This window comes from Enhydra lutris, unplaced genomic scaffold (assembly GCF_002288905.1).
Source record: "Enhydra lutris kenyoni isolate GAN:26980312 unplaced genomic scaffold, ASM228890v2 scaffoldscaffold4, whole genome shotgun sequence".
Lineage (NCBI taxonomy): Eukaryota > Metazoa > Chordata > Mammalia > Carnivora > Mustelidae > Enhydra > Enhydra lutris.
In genome coordinates this window covers 29,079,273-29,099,178 of record NW_019154088.1, presented here as the reverse complement: position 1 = coordinate 29,099,178, position 19,906 = coordinate 29,079,273, and positions in this window count along the sequence as shown.

The following is a 19,906-nucleotide window of genomic DNA, read 5'->3' as shown; positions in this document are numbered from 1 at the left end:
GTGAGATTAAGAGTCTCTTATGGTTTGTCTCCCTCCTGATCCCATCTTGTTTCATTTATTCTTTTTTTAATACTTTTTTAATAGAGGATTTTAATTTAGTCCCTTGTTTTACATGTATGTTACAACATTATTTCTAGTTTTCTGTTTATTGTTCACGCTTTTCAAACTGTTCATTAATCTTTATTTTTGTATTATTTAATGGTTTCTGTGATTTATATCTAACTTGGAAATGTCTCAAGTGTGGAAAATTCTGGTTATGGGTCAAATAAATGGAGGATCCCAAATAATAGTTGGCTGCTATGAGTAATACCCGTTGTCTTTTGGGGTTACTGAAAACAGCTACAAACTTGGACACTAAAAGACTGAAGAACATCAGATTTCTTTATCTATTGTAGTGTAGATCATATTCATTGATTTCCTCTTGAAAATTATATTTGGAGTTATCTGGTTGCAGAACTTCCCCATTATTTTGTAGAAGCTAGAGGCAAGTGTACCTATGGTGTTACTCAAGCATTTCATCCACTGATTTAAGGATTACTAGTAGTTTTTCAGGTCACTGATGAATGGTCCAGAATAACATCCAAACATGTTGCCTCCAAATTCCTAATAGCCCACTAGGTGTTATGCCTCTTTTTTGGTTGTGGGAGAGACCAGATGCAACAACTTGTCCTTCGTCTTAGAAGACATATCTTTTTTTTTTAAATCAACATATACTGTATTATTACTTTCAGACGTAGAATTTAATGATTCATCAGTTTCATACTATACTCATTGCTCATTACTTCAAGTGTTGTCCTTAATGCCCATCACCCAGTTACCCCATTCCCTCATTCCCCACCCTTCCAGCAACCCTCAGTTTGTTTATTATAATTAAGAGTCTCTTATGGTTTGTCTTCCTTGCTGTTTTTGTCTTATTTTATTTTTCCTTCCCTTCCCCGATGTTCATCGGTTTTGTTTCTTAAATTCCACTTATGAGTGAGAACATAGGGTGTTTGACTTGTTTGGCTTAGCATAATACCCTCTAGTTCCATCCACGTCATTGCAAATGGCAAGATTTCATTCTTTTTGATGGCTGAGTAATATCCCATGATATATATATCACATAGAAGGCATATCTTGACATGCCCTAAAGTACTGGACTCCTAGGAATTTCACTGAGATAGAAGATCACTGAATTTTTTAAAAATTTATCTCCCACCCTCTGACACACAAATGTCTTACCAATAAGTCTAGAGTAGTTACTTCTCACTCACTAGGTCGAGTCAGTGTAATGTTGTTAATGTAATGGACCAGTGTGTTATTTTGTGGAAGGGAAAGGCAGTGAAGATCCCTGCAAACTAAATTATGACATAGGACTAGAGAGTTATATATCCCTGGGGTAGTACAGTGAAGTTGCATTATAGGACATGCCAGCTAAAATTAACTGCTTCTGGTGGTCTTTATAGACAGATATGCAGAAAAAAGCATTTGCTAGGTCAGTAGCCACATACCAGGTACCAGAATTAATTGCTCAAACAATTAAATCCTATCTAGTACAGCAGTTGCAATTGAGGTAACTACTTGCTTAAACTTAATTTAATCTGTTATCATTCTCCAAGATCCATCTGTCATCTTCACAGATCAAATAGGCAAGTAGAATGGGGATATGGTGAGAATCACTATCCCTGCATCTTTGAAGTCATTGTTAGTGGCACTAATCTCTGCAACCCTCCAGGAATGTAGTTTTTAGTTCATATTTTCTTAGGTAGAAGCAGTTCTAGTGGCTTCCACTTGGCCTTTCCCACCATAATGACTCTCATTCCATAGTTCAGGGAACCAGTATGAGAAGTCTGCCAGCGGCTCATGCTGAATAATCTCATGCTTATTCCAATTATGCATTACAGAACTGGATAAATAACCAAAGGATGGATTTGGGGTCCCACTGACCCCACTGTGAGTCAGACTGAGCTGAAACTCCATTGACCACCTGATCTCCATTGCCCCTACTCTATCTGGTAGACCACAGTGATGTTTTGGGTCTCCTGGCATCTGTGTCAGTTCAGAAATAGTGTCTGCCAGTCTGGAAAGGTCTGATTATTTCCTTCTCCCCAGTGCACAGTTACCCTGGTAAAAGGCCGTATGCCCCTTTGGGGAAGGCTGGGTTAAAGATTAATAGAACAAATTTCTGGCAGTGTACCATGTTCCCTCCTCAAGAGTTCCTTCCTCAAGAGGGCCTTCCTTGCATTTAAAGGGCTCTGGGTCTTTAAACTGGCTCAAGTCTGCGAATTAGTTGAGGGGCTGTGACTCTGTTTTTATGATTCAAGTCAGACTTTTATTCACCTAACCTAGAATTTTTCTGCTTATACAGATCAAATAAGAATTTAATAGACTTTCTATTTCACATCTAGGAATACCATGATCAGCTAGCCAATACCATAGGTAGGCTTGAATCAGACTATTCTGAGTATTGCTTTTCCTCTGCTATCCATGACAATAATCACACTCATCTTTCTTTTGGCAATTGAATGCCACCACTTGGCCCCTGCCACCCTGGGATCCAGTTACTCCCATTGCGCTTAGGTTTCCCAGTTGAGTGACTGCAGATCCCGAAGTAAGTTCTGGCCTAGAGAGGCAAGCAATTATAGAGCTCTTCAAAGATGATGGTGCTCTCTGCACATATTACTCATAGTTGTAGTGAGAGGTATATCTTCTGGATGCCCCCAGGATGGTGAGTAGGTCTTAAGTGACAAATCCACTCTAACGTTCCAATCTCCCTAAGCCTTTGAAACCCTTCCTCTACATTAAACCAAGTTTGGTCCAGCATTTTCAGCTCACTCACTATGGGCCACCTTTTAGTTCATATTTCAGCCAATCAACCAAAGAAAATGTTAGAGCCCATTTTAACTCCCCTAGATGCAACATTAAATGCAGAATCTCTGCTTAGTGAGCCCATACCTATGAACCTAACCCAATCAACTTTATATTTCTGACACAATTGTCCCACATAGTCCATTCCCACTCAGGTTCTCCAAATTTCTGTCTAAGTTAGAAAATTCAAGTAGTTTTTTGGGAGTATATTATACCTCTTTATGGGTCATAAACTGTGTAACTATATAACTCAGTCTTAAGAGCCTACTGGGACTTGAGGCTAATTTTGGGTCTAGAAGCAAAGGCGGGTGGGGCTTCTGGGTGGCTCAGTTGGTTAAGCAGCTGCCTTTAGCTCAGGTCATGATCCTAGGGTTCTGGGATCAAGCCCCACATCGGGTTCCCTGCTCAGGGGAGAGCCTGCTTCTCCCTCTTCCTCCACCTGCTGCTCTGCCTACTTGTGTTCTCTCTCCATCTCTCTGTCAAATGAATAAATAAAAATTAAAACAAAAACAAAAACAAAAAACCAAAGAGTGGTTGTAAGAGTGAGTTCTGAAGAGAATCAGCATTGTCTTGCCTGTTAGCTAGCTCAGGGGAGGCCCTTATAGTTTCATTAGGCAACACAGGGTTAATCCTCTCAAATGGGGATGGAGAGGCTTCTGCCGGGGCTGGGGAGGCTCTTTCCACTGGAATTGAAGAGGCTACTCCCATTGACAAAGATGATGCATCAGAATTTAGGGTCCCAGCGTCTCCAGCTTCATCAGGGTCTTCTCCTATATCTCCATTCCACTTTTCAAGATCCCATTCTTGCCCAGTCAATGTCTTTACTTTAGTAGTAGACACCCTACAAGGCTAGGTGTTCAAATTGCATTGTAATTCGGTCAGTTGCAGGTTGAGATTCTGCATATGAGTTTCAGCAATTTGAGCCCTGAAGCTACAGGGGATCTGAGTGCTCTTTAGGGCACACACAGAAGCTTTCAGGTCATTTCAGTGGTGCTTGTGCTGGGAATTTGAATTCCTAAGCTCATCCTTTTCCTTACTCTGTCCAGTGGCATTAGGAACTACCGGTCAATCTTTATACTTGTTAGTTTGACAAAAATGTTCAAAGGTATCATATACATAGTCACTCAGACACTTACTTATAAGTGGTTGTTTGGGAGTCGCTGGCAGTGATAGTGTGCTTATCTCTATTGCCTGATCATCCTAGGGACTACCTGTCCTCTCTTTACTACTAGAAATACAGTAATTAGCAGCTTTAAATCTAATGAGATTAGAAAGCCAGTTCCCCAAGCCCCCGAACCAATTCAGAAAGCACATCCCTTTAATTCTATCTCTATAAAATTGTTCTCAGTACCAAAATTTGTTTTATTTAGTGTTCCCCAGAGAAACAACCAGTAGGATAGAGATCAAGTTCAAGATAGAGATGTGGGGCAGGATGAAAGGGTGGGGGAGAGAAGAGAGATGGAGAGAGAGATTTATTACAAGGAATTGGCACCCACCATAATGGAGGTTAGTAAATCTTAGATCTGCAGGGTGAATCAGCAAGATGGAGACTCAAGAAAGCCAATGGTTAAGTTCCAGCTCAAGTCTGAGGGTCTGAGAATTTGGAGAGCTGCTGGTGTGGTTCTACTCAATGCTTGAGACACAGGAAGAGATCTCAGTTTGAGTGCAAAGGCAGAAAACAAAACAAAACAAAACAAAACAGTATCTTAGTCCTCAGAATGTCAGGAACTCTATTGCTCATGGGAGGGTCAGCCTTTTTATTCTCTTTAAACTTTCAACTGGAGGAGTCCTATCCACTTTAGGGAAGGCAATACGCTTCACTCAGCCTACTGATTTAAATGTTAATGTCATCTAGAAACACCCTCTCAGAAACATCTAGAACAATGTTAACCAAATATCTGGGCACTCCATGGCCCAGGCAAGTTATCACATAAAATTAACTGTGACACTAGGCTTTCCTGAAATAAGGTGTTACCACTCCAACTTGCATGTTATTTTTATTGGGTATTTAAGTTTCCATTTGTTTCTTCCCTCCTCCCCAAATTAACCATTATTATCCTCGCTGTGTAATGCAGTCAGTGCTTTAGATTTATCTACTTTTTTACCAGTTTACTTGCTCATCTTTCCTTCTTTCAACTTAATCTTTCTTTATTGATTCAATATCCTTTTTCTTGAATATTCATTAAAAATTCCTTCAGTTATGGTCATTTGATTATAAATATAGTCATTTTTTTGGTGAAATGCTTATTTTGATCCCATCCTTAAATGGTGTTAGATGAATGCAAAATACTCTTTTTTATGGGAATTTAATTTTTTTCATTGAAGAAAATAATTCACTGTCTTCCTTTTTTCACTATTGCTATTGATAAAACAGCTATGTCTAACTGTTGATTGTTAACCTGTTGGCTTGCTTTTAAAATCATTTACTTGTCTTTGCTAAATTAGAAACTTCTTGGGATTTATAAGATTTCTTGAATCCGTGGACTAGATTGTTTTATCACTTTTGGAAAATTCTGTCATTTTCTTCATAGCTGGACTCCACCATTATCTCACTATTCCTCTCTGGAATTTCTTTTGAATTTGTATGGGACTTTCTAATTTAACCTTCATGTCTTTTTAACCTCTCTAATTTTTCCATTTCTTGGTCTCTCCTTGTTTCTGTGAATAAGATCTTCAAATTTATCTTTCTATTCACTAACTCTATCTCTAGCCATAACTAATCCCTTTTTTCTATTTCAGTGACTACATTTTTTATTTCTACAAGTTTTTTTTCATTCATTTTTTTTTCAAATTTGTCTGGTCCAGTTTTTTATTAGTAATAATTTTGTACTATATTCAATCAAAATTATAGGAACAAAGCATTTAACTAGACCCAGGTGTAAAGAAAATACATATCCTTAAAGCAAACATATAGTTGTCTTTTTAATTCTTTTAAACAACAATGTATTTATACTGTATGATGCTTTTGTAATTATATTTTCTGTAATAATGAACTTTGGAAATATTTACACATCAGCATATATGGATCTACCTAATCTTTCTTTATTGCTGCAAAGTATTCTATTTTATGCTTTTTAAATAACATTACATTACTTTCTTAGACTTTTGATGATTTGTTTAACTCAGTTTAAACATACTTCTCTTTTAGTGTATTTCCAGTCTTGTTACCTAAACTCCTGAGGTCTTACTCTGTTTGCTCTTTTTGTCAATGCAACTTTTCGGTGTAGGCTTCTTTTTCCTACCTAGATCCCAGGTCAACTCAATAAGGTTCCTTTTGTTTCACTTTGCCAATAGATGGATTTTCCCCCAGCTACCATTCCCTAAGGGCGTAGCCTTTTATATGTCCTGGCTTTCTATAACTCTGTTATAGAAAGGAAGGTTTCAATAGAAAAGAAGTTTTGCTAGTCCAACTCCCCAACTGAAGCAGTCTTAATATCTTATTTTTTGGTCCATGATGTTTATTAAATTCATTTGAATAACAAGACTGACTATATCTCCTATTCCCTTAAACTGGAAACATGTCAGCATCAGTTTACTAATCTGGTTTTCAATGTGTTCGGTGCTTTTATCCCCTGCAGGTTTTACAACTTCTTTGTTGAGTTTGACTATGTATTTTAAACAATGCTAGTGATGTGATTAGCCCATACTTACAGGTATTTGCAGTTGAAAGTTTTCAGGATCTAATAATCTATAATATTGTCCAACATAAAAGGCCTACTGTTTCATCACTTAGATTAGAAATGTCTGGATGTCACCTGCTTTTATAAGTCTCTCCCTAACGCTGGACACCACTGTCTTCATGTGTTCTCTTTGGTATATTTAGGGGAAAACAGGAGCTTATTTAAGCTGAAGCTTTGATGTGAGGAGTGATCTTGTTTGAATTTCAAAGTGAAAATGTATACACATAATTTACAATGCCAAGGACATATCTGGCAAATATCTTTATTCTTTCTCTCCTATATTCCTTTCTCTCCCATGACAATAGTTCAAGGGCATTCCCATTTCAATTCGAAGTCCAGTATATATTTTACAATTACATTTGAGGCAGTACACGGTCCTAGAAACAATAGTAACTAACTACAATGAAACAATCTAAATTATAGTTTGGCTACTACTAAATTGTATGACCTTGAGATAAATATCCTACCTCTTAGTGTCACTGTTAATCTGTATGAAACCTTCAAGCTCTGTCTAGGATCATGTAATTCTGGAGCTTGTTACTGCTAAGAATTCCTTCTAGCCACCCAAAGTACAGAATGATTAAAAGCTGGAAGGTTTCCTATTTCTAAGTATTTGAAATCACACTTTTTAAAGTCATTCATAAAAATTGAATTAAAGGGTAACTCTTAGTGTCTGGTTTTTCCCCCCAGGGAAAAGGAGTGGCTGGAGACATTATATTAAAATTATTTAGGGTAAGAAAATAGATTGATATGATATGGATAGGAAAAGTCTAGGCACCTGTACATGTAGGTGTCTAGGTTACATGAAAGGCTGGAAATAACTATTCTGACCCAGAGCATAGTTGAAGGAATTAAATGGAGTCACCAAGCATATAATTAATTAAACAACTAACTATTGTGTTTCATTCTTTACAGTAATTTGACATTTCAGCTATAGCCTGTGCTTATCCTGTCTTCTCTTGCATTTACCCTTACTCCTTTTCACACATCTAGTTAAGCTCAGAAATAAACAGAAGTCATTAGAGAAGGTCTCTGAATCTTGGCTGCCCTGGATCCAAAGAGATCCGTGTAGTAGTTTGGAATTACATATTCACATGTCTATGGCCAGAATACTCCCCTTGATAAAAATGCTGGGAAGGACATTTGTATATCTTTTTGCTTGTGGCCTTTTAGTCATTTTAATATTTCAGAGATGAATCACTCTTTCCATTTTGCCTACTCAAATGTATGTGGGTTCATTCTGTACTTTTACCAGTGGTTAATGTGATTATTTTATCTTTACTTTTCTTCACCAGTAGTAAAGAACCTCAAATCCTGTGATATAATTTTCTCAAATAGCGCTGCTAGCATTTTCTAGACTCATTCTCTGGAGGCCTTGTGTTGCTAGTGGGGAAATGTACCTCCCATAGACTTCCAGTAGATGGCAGGTACAGTACTTCAAACCTCTCACAACATAAAAAAAAATCCAACAGCTCAATAGGTAAATGTAGATTGTTACCCTGTTTTAAATCTCAAGAGCAATAAAAAAGAAGGAGTGAAACTTTTGTTTATGGATCTCATATCATATTACCATATAAGTATCTTCTTATTTTTGTCTTCTACTAAAAATACAAATGCAACAAATGAAAATATGTCTTTATCAGGGAATGCCTGCAATTCCAGATTGCAAATTAAGCATTTAAATGTTGAATAATATAATCACCACGTTATAGATGTTAATTAAAGTGCTTAGTGAACAAAGATACATTTAGCAATTTTTAAATATAAATTTTAGAGGATGAGAAACTATTGTTTTATAGCAATTATAGTTTAATAGGCTTCCATTTACATTTTATTTATTCATTTTTTAAAGATTCATAGATGGCAGAAGTACAAATATAGATAGATAAGTGCATACATATGTATATACATACAGACAAAGATAGATTTCCCAACCCATTTCTTGGCTTTCTTTGAATAATGAATCCCATAATGTTTTCTTCAACTTACTGTAGAAATGAATTTCTATAGTGTATTTGGAAAGAAATTCCTCTCTGTGACCTATGATAAGAAACAAAGAGGAATACTTGGGGTGGCCCCTTACAGATGAAAAATGAACACTCAGTCAGACCATACATCACCTGACTAGTAAGACAGATGTTTGTTTTGGGAGGGATGACTGTGAAGCCGGAAAATATTCCTTTACACATTCATAGACACACTTATCTTCATAGACACACTTTTGTTGAAAAGGTGTCCAGGATGACAAATCTAAGGTACCCAGGACTCTCAGAAATATTTGTTTATTTTTATTTATTGTATTTTTAATTTTTTTAAGATTTTATTTATTTACTTGACAGAGAGACAGCGAGAGAGGGAATACAAGCAGCAGGAGTTGGAGAGGGAGAAGCAAGCTCCCTGCTGAGCAGGGAGCCAACATGGGTAGGACTCGATCTCAGAACCCCAGGATCCTAACTTGAGCGGAAGCCAGATGCCTAATGAGTGAGCCACCCGACTCTCCCAGAAATATTTTTTTAAACCTAAAATACTTTCCAAGTACTTAAAAATAGTTTTAACTTCAACATATATCTTGAAATCCTTATTAATTTATCATATTTGTATTATACAGAAGATGTTTAATGGGACTCATTTGAATGAAACTCAGCCAAAATTATAGTTATGTGAGTTTCAACTATTTGCTTGGTTTTCCCAACTTTAATAATGTGCATTTTAGTTATTTTATTTATTTTCTGTCCTTCCCCTTAAATTATAAGCAGAGTTACTATATAGTTTTACTCATTATTGAATCTACAACATTTAGAAAAATGCCTGACACTTGTGGTTGCTAGTACGTAAGTGCTAAGTGAATGAATGGGTTTACTTTATATGGTAAGGTCGCAGAATAAAAGAAAATAATGAAGAGTAGTCACTCAGTAAATGTTGGACTGGCTCAGTTCCCTCTTTTTCTCTCTCCTCTCTCCTCTAGCACACTAGAAACCTTGGAGTCATCTTTGGTTCTTTTATTTTCCTTCAGCCCTTTGGGTTAGATCATCATTTTCAAAAACTTGGCTCCTCAAGGTGTGGTCCACAGACTAGAAGCATAGGTGCTACTTAGGAGGTTGTTAGAAATTCAGAATTCTGGGCCTCAGCCTAGAACTTACTAAGATTTGCATCTTAAGAAGGGTCTCAGGTGTTTCATGCACACAGTAAAGTTTGAGAAGCACTGATCTAAGTAACTTTGTTTCTCCTTCCTCTTGTCCTAGATTTTTTCACCTTTCCTTAATTACAGAGAAATGAATCTCCCAAGAGAGACAAGTCTTCTCAGTTAGTTCACTTGCCGCTAAACTATAGAGCACACCACAACCAGATACAACTTTTTAAGTATTTGGTCACATTGTGCCTCTGCTTAAGGATCTACAATTTCTCCTTTTACTGAGTTGGTTACAGGAAGTCCAAACAGTTCTTCATTCTGGAATTCAAGCCTCTTCATCATCTGACTCCACCCCCCACCAACCCAATCTCATCTTTTATCTTTATTCTTTGGTTGGATTTCTGCAAGTTCTTGGGTTTTTTTCTCTTAATCTAGAACACTTGTCACTTTTACTTAACTGAATGTTATTCATAATTCAGTGTTTAACACAAAGAATTAATCCTCTGAGGTCTTCCCTCATTGCTAGAGCTCACATGGATTTCTCCATTTTCCATAGCAACTAATTATGCCACATAATGCTCATTAGAGAATAAGCTGCATTGTTTTGGAGAGTTTTGTTATAAGTGAATTTTTTCTTTCTACAATAAGATTTTAAGTTAATCAAAAGCAGAAAGTTTATCTTTTTATTTCTTTGGTATCATTCATAAGTGATTCAGAAACTTAAATCTTTACGTTCTATTTTAAGGTCATCTACTTTTAGGACTCTCTGGGTTTCTAGTAACACAATGTAAAACTAGCTAACTTAAGCATAAGGAAATTTCTCACAGAATCTAAGGGCCCAAGTTCAGTAGAACATTGGAAGGCGTAGAACTAGAGTATGGAAAACTCTAGAATTATTTCACTACTCAGATCCCTTTTCTTTCTGTCTGGTCTGCTCATTTGCACACATCAACTTCATTCTTCTTTCTCTCTCACTGCGTATTAACTGCCTCTGCTTCTCTGGTCTGCAGGGCAGGAGGATGACACTCACCAGTAGGCTCTATCTTTGAGCCTGCATATTTCAGAAATTGAGTCAAGCTTTTCTCACCTCGATCTTAGATTTCTAATTAGTCCAACCCAGAGTCATCCAGTCAACCAGGGTCAGAGAAATCATCACTGCCAAGTCTTCAGTATTTTTATGATATAAACAGTTAAGAGTGGGTAGAGGGTAATCATAACTTGGGAAATTATTTCCAATTATGTGCATTATAACCTGCTAAGGTAGAATCTTAGTGCAGGTCTAATCACAGGTTTCTTTAGTCATCTGAACAATGAAATAGATATTTCACTCTCTGCTTCCTCATGGCCACAGCAAAAGCAATTTCCAGGAGTTCTCTTATTGTCTTGCTTTCATTCAGGAAAGGCTACTTTTTTTTTTAAAGTAGGCTCCATGCCCAGTATGGAGCCCACAACCAGGCTTGAACTCACAGCCCTTAGGTAAGACTTACACTGAAATCAAGAGTCAGATGCTTAACCAACTGAGCCACCTAGGCATCCCTGGAAAAGCTGTGTGTGTTTGTTTCTTTGTTTGTTTATTATTTTCATTTAAAATTTGCTAGCTTTATCCTTAACTCTGAGGTATTTTTCATAACGATTTTATTTCTTCATTTGAGATAGAGAGAGAGAATGAGTAAGTGGGGAGAGGCAAAGGGAGAGGGAGAAGCAAACTCCCTGCTGAGCAGGGGTCCTGACATGGGGCCCTATCCCAGGACCTTGGGATTATGACCTGAGCTGAAGGAGATGCTTAACTGGCTGGGCCACCCAGGCACCCCAAGGCTGCCTTTTTAAAGAGCTGTCGGGATGAAAATCTTTCAGCTCCAGTTAAGAATCTATCATACATTTCCAATAATTCTAAATATACACTTTTGCTACCTAAAAGGCAAAGGAGACAAAAATAGTTCTGTTCACAAAAAATGCTGCAGGAACATTTTTATACAATTAGAAGCATGAAATAGATGATCTCTGTTCTTTCTGACTCTTAACACACACACGCGTATACACACACACAGACTGAGGCCATTGAATCCATGTGAAAAAGAAATAAGATTCTAAAATGTGGGATTCCCTGTTAATTAATTAATTCCTTATTAATTAAAAAATATGATTATGATTTGAAACTGTGGCCAAAGGAAATAATATTTTAGGCTCTTAAAATGTTCTAAAATTAGTTTGTGGTGATGGTTACACAGCTCTGCAAATATAAAAAAAAAACAAAACCCACTAAATTGTATGCTTTAAATAGGTGAAATTCAGAGTGTGAAACTATCTATTAAAAAATAAATTATAGGGGCACCTGGGTGGCTCAGTGGGTTAAGCCTCTGCCTTCAGCTCAGGTCATGATCTCAGGATCTTGGGATCGAGCCCCACATCAGCTCCCTGCTTGGCGGGGAGCCTGCTTCCCCCTCTCTCTCTGCCTGCCTCTCTGCTTACTTGTGATCTCTCTCTCTGTGTCAAATAAATAAAATCTTTAAAAAAAAATTATATAAGATTAAAAACCAAATTTGAAGAAACCTGAAAAGCACAGGTAAAATGTTTGGATCAGTACTTGGACATAAAAATGTCACTAGTCTGTGCATTTTGATAATGTTATGGATGACAAACAAAATTACTGAGTTGATTTTAGGTTGATTTTAGGAACATTCAAGTAGGGTGAATTACTAAATAAAGGCCAGTGACATAGGAAAATGTTATTTCATACAGATGTGCCATTGTAATGGAGGGTATAAATGAAGCGATTCATTTGTAGCAAATGGATAGTAGTTTTTATTAAAAGTGCCAAATGAGTGAAGCTGCAGGTGGTGTTGAGGAGCAGTAGGCTCTTACCATTTGAATACTCACTTAAAGGTCTAATATCAGGGACTACTGAGACGATTATAAAAACCAGCTCTTCAAGAAGATTCATATGTAGGATTTTGTGGGTGAATTATCTGGAAAGGCCAGCTACCTTGAATTTGGTTGGTTATTCCATTCTTCTTTTCATTTTGCTTACACAGTCTCAACTTGGTTTTAGCAATTGGTGCTCATAGACTAAGCTCAAAAGACCTTAACCTTGGCACTTGCTTAATGCTACAGTGCAGCTCTACTAAGACTGTTCTGCTGGGTCTCTCTCTGGATCATTAAACAACCTCTAATTCCAGTTATCAGTGTAGGCAGATAAAATATCTAGCAGAGAAATGTAAAAGAAAAGAAAAATGTCATTCACTGTCCTGCAAAGTGCTTTCTCCTAATTGTCACCTACTACTGCTTTCTCAACACATTCCTCTACACGTTTTTCCTTCTTCTATCACTTTGTAGAGCAAGCCGCGTTTACTTGTGTGCCACAGCCTGTGTTTCATAGTTGTTTATTTTATCACGAATTTCTGTGGCTTGTGCTATCTTTATTCGTTTCTTTAATGGCCAACTCTCTAAACCTGCTGAGTATAAGAGCAAAATTCCTTTGCGTTAGGGGAAAATGTGATGCCTATGACAATTTGTTAAAATACTATACTCTTTGAGCTTTTAAAAGTATGGCTTTATTTTTAATTGTTCAAAACTAGAACAGAAACAAAGAGCCAAGTAAAACAAGTAAATAAATTCTTTCATTCACGTAGAATACTATGCAGTGATGAGAAAGCATGAATGACTTTTACAGACAAGATGGTTAAATTTATAGATATAGTATTAAATGAAAGACTGATTGCATTTATATGAATTTTTAAAAGATGCAAAACTAACTTATGAAAATAGATGTAAAATAGGGGCTCTCTTTTTCCATAGGAGATAATGGTGAATGGGTGTGAAGGAAGTTTCCTACTTGCTGTTACTGGGTGGTGGTTTCATAAGTAATTAACTTCGTAAAATTCACTGAGCTGTACACTTAGTGTTTGTGTACATTGCATATATTATATTTCTTTTTTTCCTCACTTTTTATTTATAATGTATTTCATACAAACAATAATGTTATTTTATATCCATTAAGATGGGCCACGGAGCTGTGGTTTCATGTAACCTTTTAGTATTGGATTCTTTTATTTCTTTTTATCTTTTGAGCCCCTTCACCCATTTCTCCCACTCCCCAACTCTGACAACTACCGATCTGTTCTCTCTGAGTGTGGTTTATCTGTTTATTTTAGATTCCACATATAAGAGAGATCATATGGTATCTGTCTTACTAGACTAGTGCTTGGGATATAAAGTGCCTAGACTAGTGCTTGGGATATAAAGGTAAATTGCATAATCCCTATCCTTAAGAAGCTCACAACTTAATTGGAGGAGATGGATGCAATTAGTCAAAATGCAAATATGTGTAAAGCATCCTGGGACTAGCAAATAGCCTAGTTTATCCTAGTGCTAGAGAGTAAGGGTCAGGAGAGATACATTGAAGGGACTAGTGTTGGATTTAAATTTTTCACCTAACATTACAAAAAAATTCAAACATATAGTAAAGTTGAAAAAATTTAGCAAAGCTTTTTAAACAAGGCTTCTATTGGGCCACCTGGGTGGCTCAGTCAGTTAAGTGTTGGACTCTTAATATCAGCTTGGGTCTTGATCTCAGGGTTGTGTGAGTTTGATCCCTATATTGGGCTCCAAACTGGGCACGGAGCCTAAAAAAACAAAACAAAAAGCTTCTATCATTACAATTTCACTATGTATTATCACATCTATCCGTCTGTCTATTCCTCTATCTACACATCAATTCAGGTTATTTTAAATTAATTTCAAAGTAAATCTCATCAGTACACTTCTCCTAAATGTTTTTGCATGCATATCATTAGCTAGAGTTCACTATTTGTGTCCAATGTTTTTCTTTTGATGTAAATTGTATAATACAATAGAACATGCAAACTGTAATAATTGCTAAGTTTTGATGAGTTTTGACAGATGTGTAGAGAAACTCCTATCAAGATACAGACCATAACCATCACTTCAGAAAGATCCATCGTGCCCCATCAATCCCCATGCATATCCACTGACATCAGAAGCAACTACTGCCATGATTTTCTCCACCAAAGATTAGTCTTGCCTATTTTGGATATCTGCACAAATGAAATAATATATTCTCTTTTGTGTAGGATGCTGTGTCCTTTTTTAAAAAGATTGATTTATCTTAGAAAGAGAGTGAGTAAGTGAAATGTGGCAGAGAGAAAAAATCTTCAAGCAGACACCCTGCTGATCTCAGAGCCTGACACAGGGCTTGAACTCACAACCTATGAGATCATGACTGAAGCCAAAACCAAGAGTTGGTTGCTCAACCAACTGAGCCAGCAGGCACCCCAGGATACTGTGTCTTAAAAGAAGATAAAGGACAAGTCAGGGACTTGTGTGAGGGATGAGAAGGGAAAGTTTGGTCAGATTGTACAACCCGCCACAGCCAATTTTTGAAACACCTTGGTAAATTTCACAGACTCTGGATCCTGCTTTCCTGTGAAATTCTGACTTTGACCCCTTGACTACTCAGATATGAACAAACAGCAGTCAGAATCTTTTGGCTTGTGATTTTTTATTTTCCCTTCTCTGACTTACATGAAAATGTTGCTACTGAAGTCTTGATGTGACAGTCTAGAATCAAACTGCTTTAGTGTAACTCTTTATTTTTTTTTAGAGAAAAGATCATAATTCTCTTTTTAGATTTGCAGTTACTCTTATTTTATTTTTAACTTTTTTTTTAATTTGAGAAAAAAATCTGCAACAAGAATACTCTATCCAACAAGGCTATCATTCAGAATAGAAAAAGAGCTAGAGTTTCCCAGACCAAAGTTGAAGGAATTCATCACCATTCAACCACCCTTACAAGAAACATTAGTGGGAATTCGTTGAGTGGGAAGAAAAGGCCATAATTAGGAGTAAGAAAATTAGGAAAGTATTTCACAGGTACATACAAACATAATAAAAATAGTAGATTAATCAGTTATAAAACCATTACAGAGGTTAAAACACTAAAACAGTAAAATAAAATATATCTATAAAAGTCAGTCAAGAGATTCACAAAATAAAAAGATGAAAGTATTATATCATATACATAAAACTTGGGGCAGGGACTAAAAATTTAGTGCTTTTAGAATGGTTTCCAACTTTTTTTTTTAGAAAGATTTTATTTGTCATAGAGGGAGAAAGAGAGCACAAGCCATGGGAGCTGCAGGCAGAGGGAGACACAGGCTCCCCGATGAGTAAGGAGCCTGATGTAGGCTTTGATATAGGGTTTGATGTGGGGTTCAGTCCCAGGACCCTGGGATCATGTCCCAAGCTGAAGGCAAAAGCTTAACAGACTGAACCACCCAGCCGTCTCTATAATTGTTTCAAACTTAAATGACCATTATTCTACTGTAGACCACCATATGCATAGGTTGTTACATATAAATCTAATGGTAACCACAAATCAAAAACCTGTGATACACATACAAAAGAGAAAGGAAGGGGCACCTGGGTGGTTCAGTGGGTTAAGCCACTGCTTTCAGCTCAGGTCATGATCTCAGGGTCCTGGGATCGAGCCCCACATCGGGCTATCTGCTCGGCAGGGAGCCTGCTTCTCCCTCTCTCTCTTTGCCTGCCTCTCTCTGCCTACTTGTGATCTCTGACTGTCAAACAAATAAAATCTTAAAAAAAAAAAAAGAAAAAAAGAAAGGAATCTAAGCGTATCACTAAAGAAAGCCATCATACCACAAGAGAAGAGAGCAAGAGAAGAAAGGAACAGAGAAAAATTACAAAAACCACTATAAAACAAATAACAAAATGGCAATAAGTGCATACCTATCAATAATAACTTTGAATGTAAATTGACTAAATGCTCCAATTAAAAGACATAAGGTGACTGAATGGATATAGGCTGGTTACAGGAGACTCATTTCAAAAGGTTCATGGCAGATTGAAAGTGAAGGAATAGAAAAATATTTATCATGCAAATAGAAGTGAAAAGAATGCTGGGGTAGCAATACTTACATCAGACAAGATAGACTTTAAAACAAAGAATAGAAAGAAAAAAGGATACTACGTAATTATAAAGAGAACAATTCAAGAGACGACATAACAATTGTAAATATTTATGCATCCAACTTGGGAGCACCCAAATAATTAAAGCAACTATTAACAGACATAAAGGAAGAAATTGATAGTAATACAATAATAGTAGGGGACTTTAACACTCCACTTACATCAATGAATAGAGAGATCACCCAGATAGAAAAACAACGAGGAAACCTTGGCTTCGAATGACACATTTGACCAGATAGATCTAACATATATTCAGAACAATTCAATCCCAAAACATTCTTTTCAAGTGTATAGGGAATATTCTCCAGAATAGATCACATGCCAGACCATAAAACAAATCTCAACAAAATCAAAATGATTGAAATTGTATTGTGCGTCTTTTCTGACCACAATGTTCTGAAACTAGAAATCAATCACAAGAAAAAGTCTGAAAAGAACACAAATACACAAAGGTTAAATAAGATGATAATAAACATGAATGAGTCAACCAAGAAGTTAAAGAGGAAATACGAAAATACATGGAGACAAATGATAGTGAAAATACAATGGTCCAGATTCTTTGCAGATGCAACAAAAGGTTTTCTAAGAGGGAGATTTATAACAATATAGGACTATTTCAAGAAGCAAGAAAAATATTAAATAATCTATATTTACACCTAAAGGAGCTAGAAAAAGAAGAGCAAACAAATCCCAAAACCAGCAGAGGGAAGGATATAATAAAGATTAGAGCAGAAATAAATGAAATAGAGACTAAAACACAACAACAAAAATCCAGATCAATGAAATTAGCTGTTCTTTGAAAAGATAAACAAATTTGCTAAACGTTTAGCCAGACTCATCAAAGAGAGAGAGAGGACTCAAGTAAATAAAATCAGAAAGGAAAGAGGAAAAATGACAACCAACATCAAAGAAATACAAAGGAATATGAGAGAACGTTTTGAAAAATTATATGCCATGTAATTGGATATCCTAGAAGAGGTTGATAAATTCCAAGAAACATATAACCTATCAAAACTGAATCAAGAAGAAATAGAAAATTTGAAAGGAACAATTACTAGCAATAAAATTGAAACAGTAATCAATGTGCTATGGTGAGTACTGTGAAGTATATAAACCTGGCGATTCACAGACCTGTACTCCTGGAGCTAATCATACATTATATGTTAATAAAAAAATTAAAAAATTATAAAAAAAAGAAGGACGAATACCCAACTTTTGTATCAACATGGACGGGACTGGAAGAGATTATGCTGAGTGAAATAAGTCAAGCAGAGAAAGTCAGTTATATCGTTTTGCTTATTTGTGGAGCATAAGGAATAGCACGGAGAACATGGGGAGATGGAGAGAAGGGAGTTGGGGGAAATTGGAGAGGGAGATGAACCACGAGGGGCTGTGGACTCTGAGGAACTAACTGAGGGTTTTGGAGGGGCCGGGGGTGGGAGGTTGGGTGAGCCTGGTGGTGGGTATTGGGGAGGGCACGCATTGTATGGAGCACTGGGTGTGGTGCATAAACAATGGATTCTGGAGCAATGAAAAGAAATTTTAAAAAAATAAATAAAAATTAAAAAAAAAATCGAACCAGTAATCAAAAAACTCCTAACAAACATAAGTCCAGAACCAGACAACTTCACATGTGAATTCTGCAAAACAATTAAAGATGAGTTAATACCTATTCTTCTCAAAAAATTTCAAAATATAAGAGATAAGAGAAACCTCCTAAATTCATTCTATGAGGCCAGCATTACCCTGATACTAAAACCAGATAAAGAAACTAAAAAAAGAACTATAGGCCTATACCTCTGATGAACATAGATGCAAAAAAATCCCCAACAAAATATTAGCAAAATGAATCCAACAATACATTAAAAAATAATTCACTATGTTCAAGTGGGATTTATTCCAGAGATGTATAGGTGATTCAATATTGGTAAAATCAGTCAACATGATCAATCACATTAATTTCAATAGATATAGAAAAAGCACTTGACAAAGTATAACATCCATTCATAATAAAAACTCTGAACAAAGTAGTGTGGAAGGAATATACCTCAACATAATAAAAGCCATATTTAAAAAAAACCTAGCTAATGTCAGTAATGGTGAAAAACCTGAGGGCTTTTCCTATAAAATCAAGAACAAGACAAGGATGTCCACTCTGACCATTTTGTTCAACATAGTACTGGAAGTCCTAGCCACAGTAATCAGAAAAGAAAAAGAAAAGGTATCCAAATTGGTAATGAAGGGGTAAAACTTGCACTATTTGCAGATGATATGATACTATATATACACAAAACCTTCAAAACTCCACCAAAAAACTACTAGGACTGAGAAATGAAATCAGTTAAGTTGAGAGTAAAAAATTAATACATAGAAATCTGTTGAATTTTGAAATACTTATAATGAACTAGTGGAAAGAGAAATTAAAGAAATGATCTCATTTACAATTGCATCAAAAAGAACAAAATACCTAGGAATAAACTTAACCAAGGAGGTAAAAGACCTATATTCTCAAATATAAAACACTGATGAAAGAAATTAAACCTGAGACAAACAAGTGAAAAGATATTCCATGCTCATGGCTTGGGAGAACCAATAGTTAAAATGTCCATACTATCCAAAGCAATTTGCAGATTTAATGCAATCTCTATCAAAATACCAACAACGTTTTACATAGAACTAGAAAAAATAATCCTAAAATTTGTATGGAACCACAAAAGACTATGAATAACCAAAGCAATCTTGAGGAAGAACAAAACTGGAGATATCACAATCCTAGATTTCAAGATATACTACAAAGCTGTAGTAATCAAGACAGAATGGTACTGGCACAAAAATAGACACACAGATGAATGAAATGGAGTAGAGAGCCCAGAAATAAACCCATTCTTTTATGGTCAATTAATCTATGACAAAGGAGGCAGGAATATACAACGGGAAAAAGATAATCTTTTCAACAAATGGTGTTGGGAAAATGGGACAACTACATACATAAGAATGAAAGTAGACTACTTTCTTATACCACACACAAAAATATACTCAAGTGGAATAAGGGCATAAATGTGAAACCTTAAACCATAAATTTCCTAGAAGAGAACATAGCCAGTAATCTTTCTGACATCAGCTGTAGAAACATTTTTCTAGATGTGTCTTCTTTGGCAAAAGAAACAAAAGAGACATTTAACTATTGGGACTACCTCAAGATAAAAAGTTTTTACAAAGTGAAGGAAACCATCAACAAAACAAA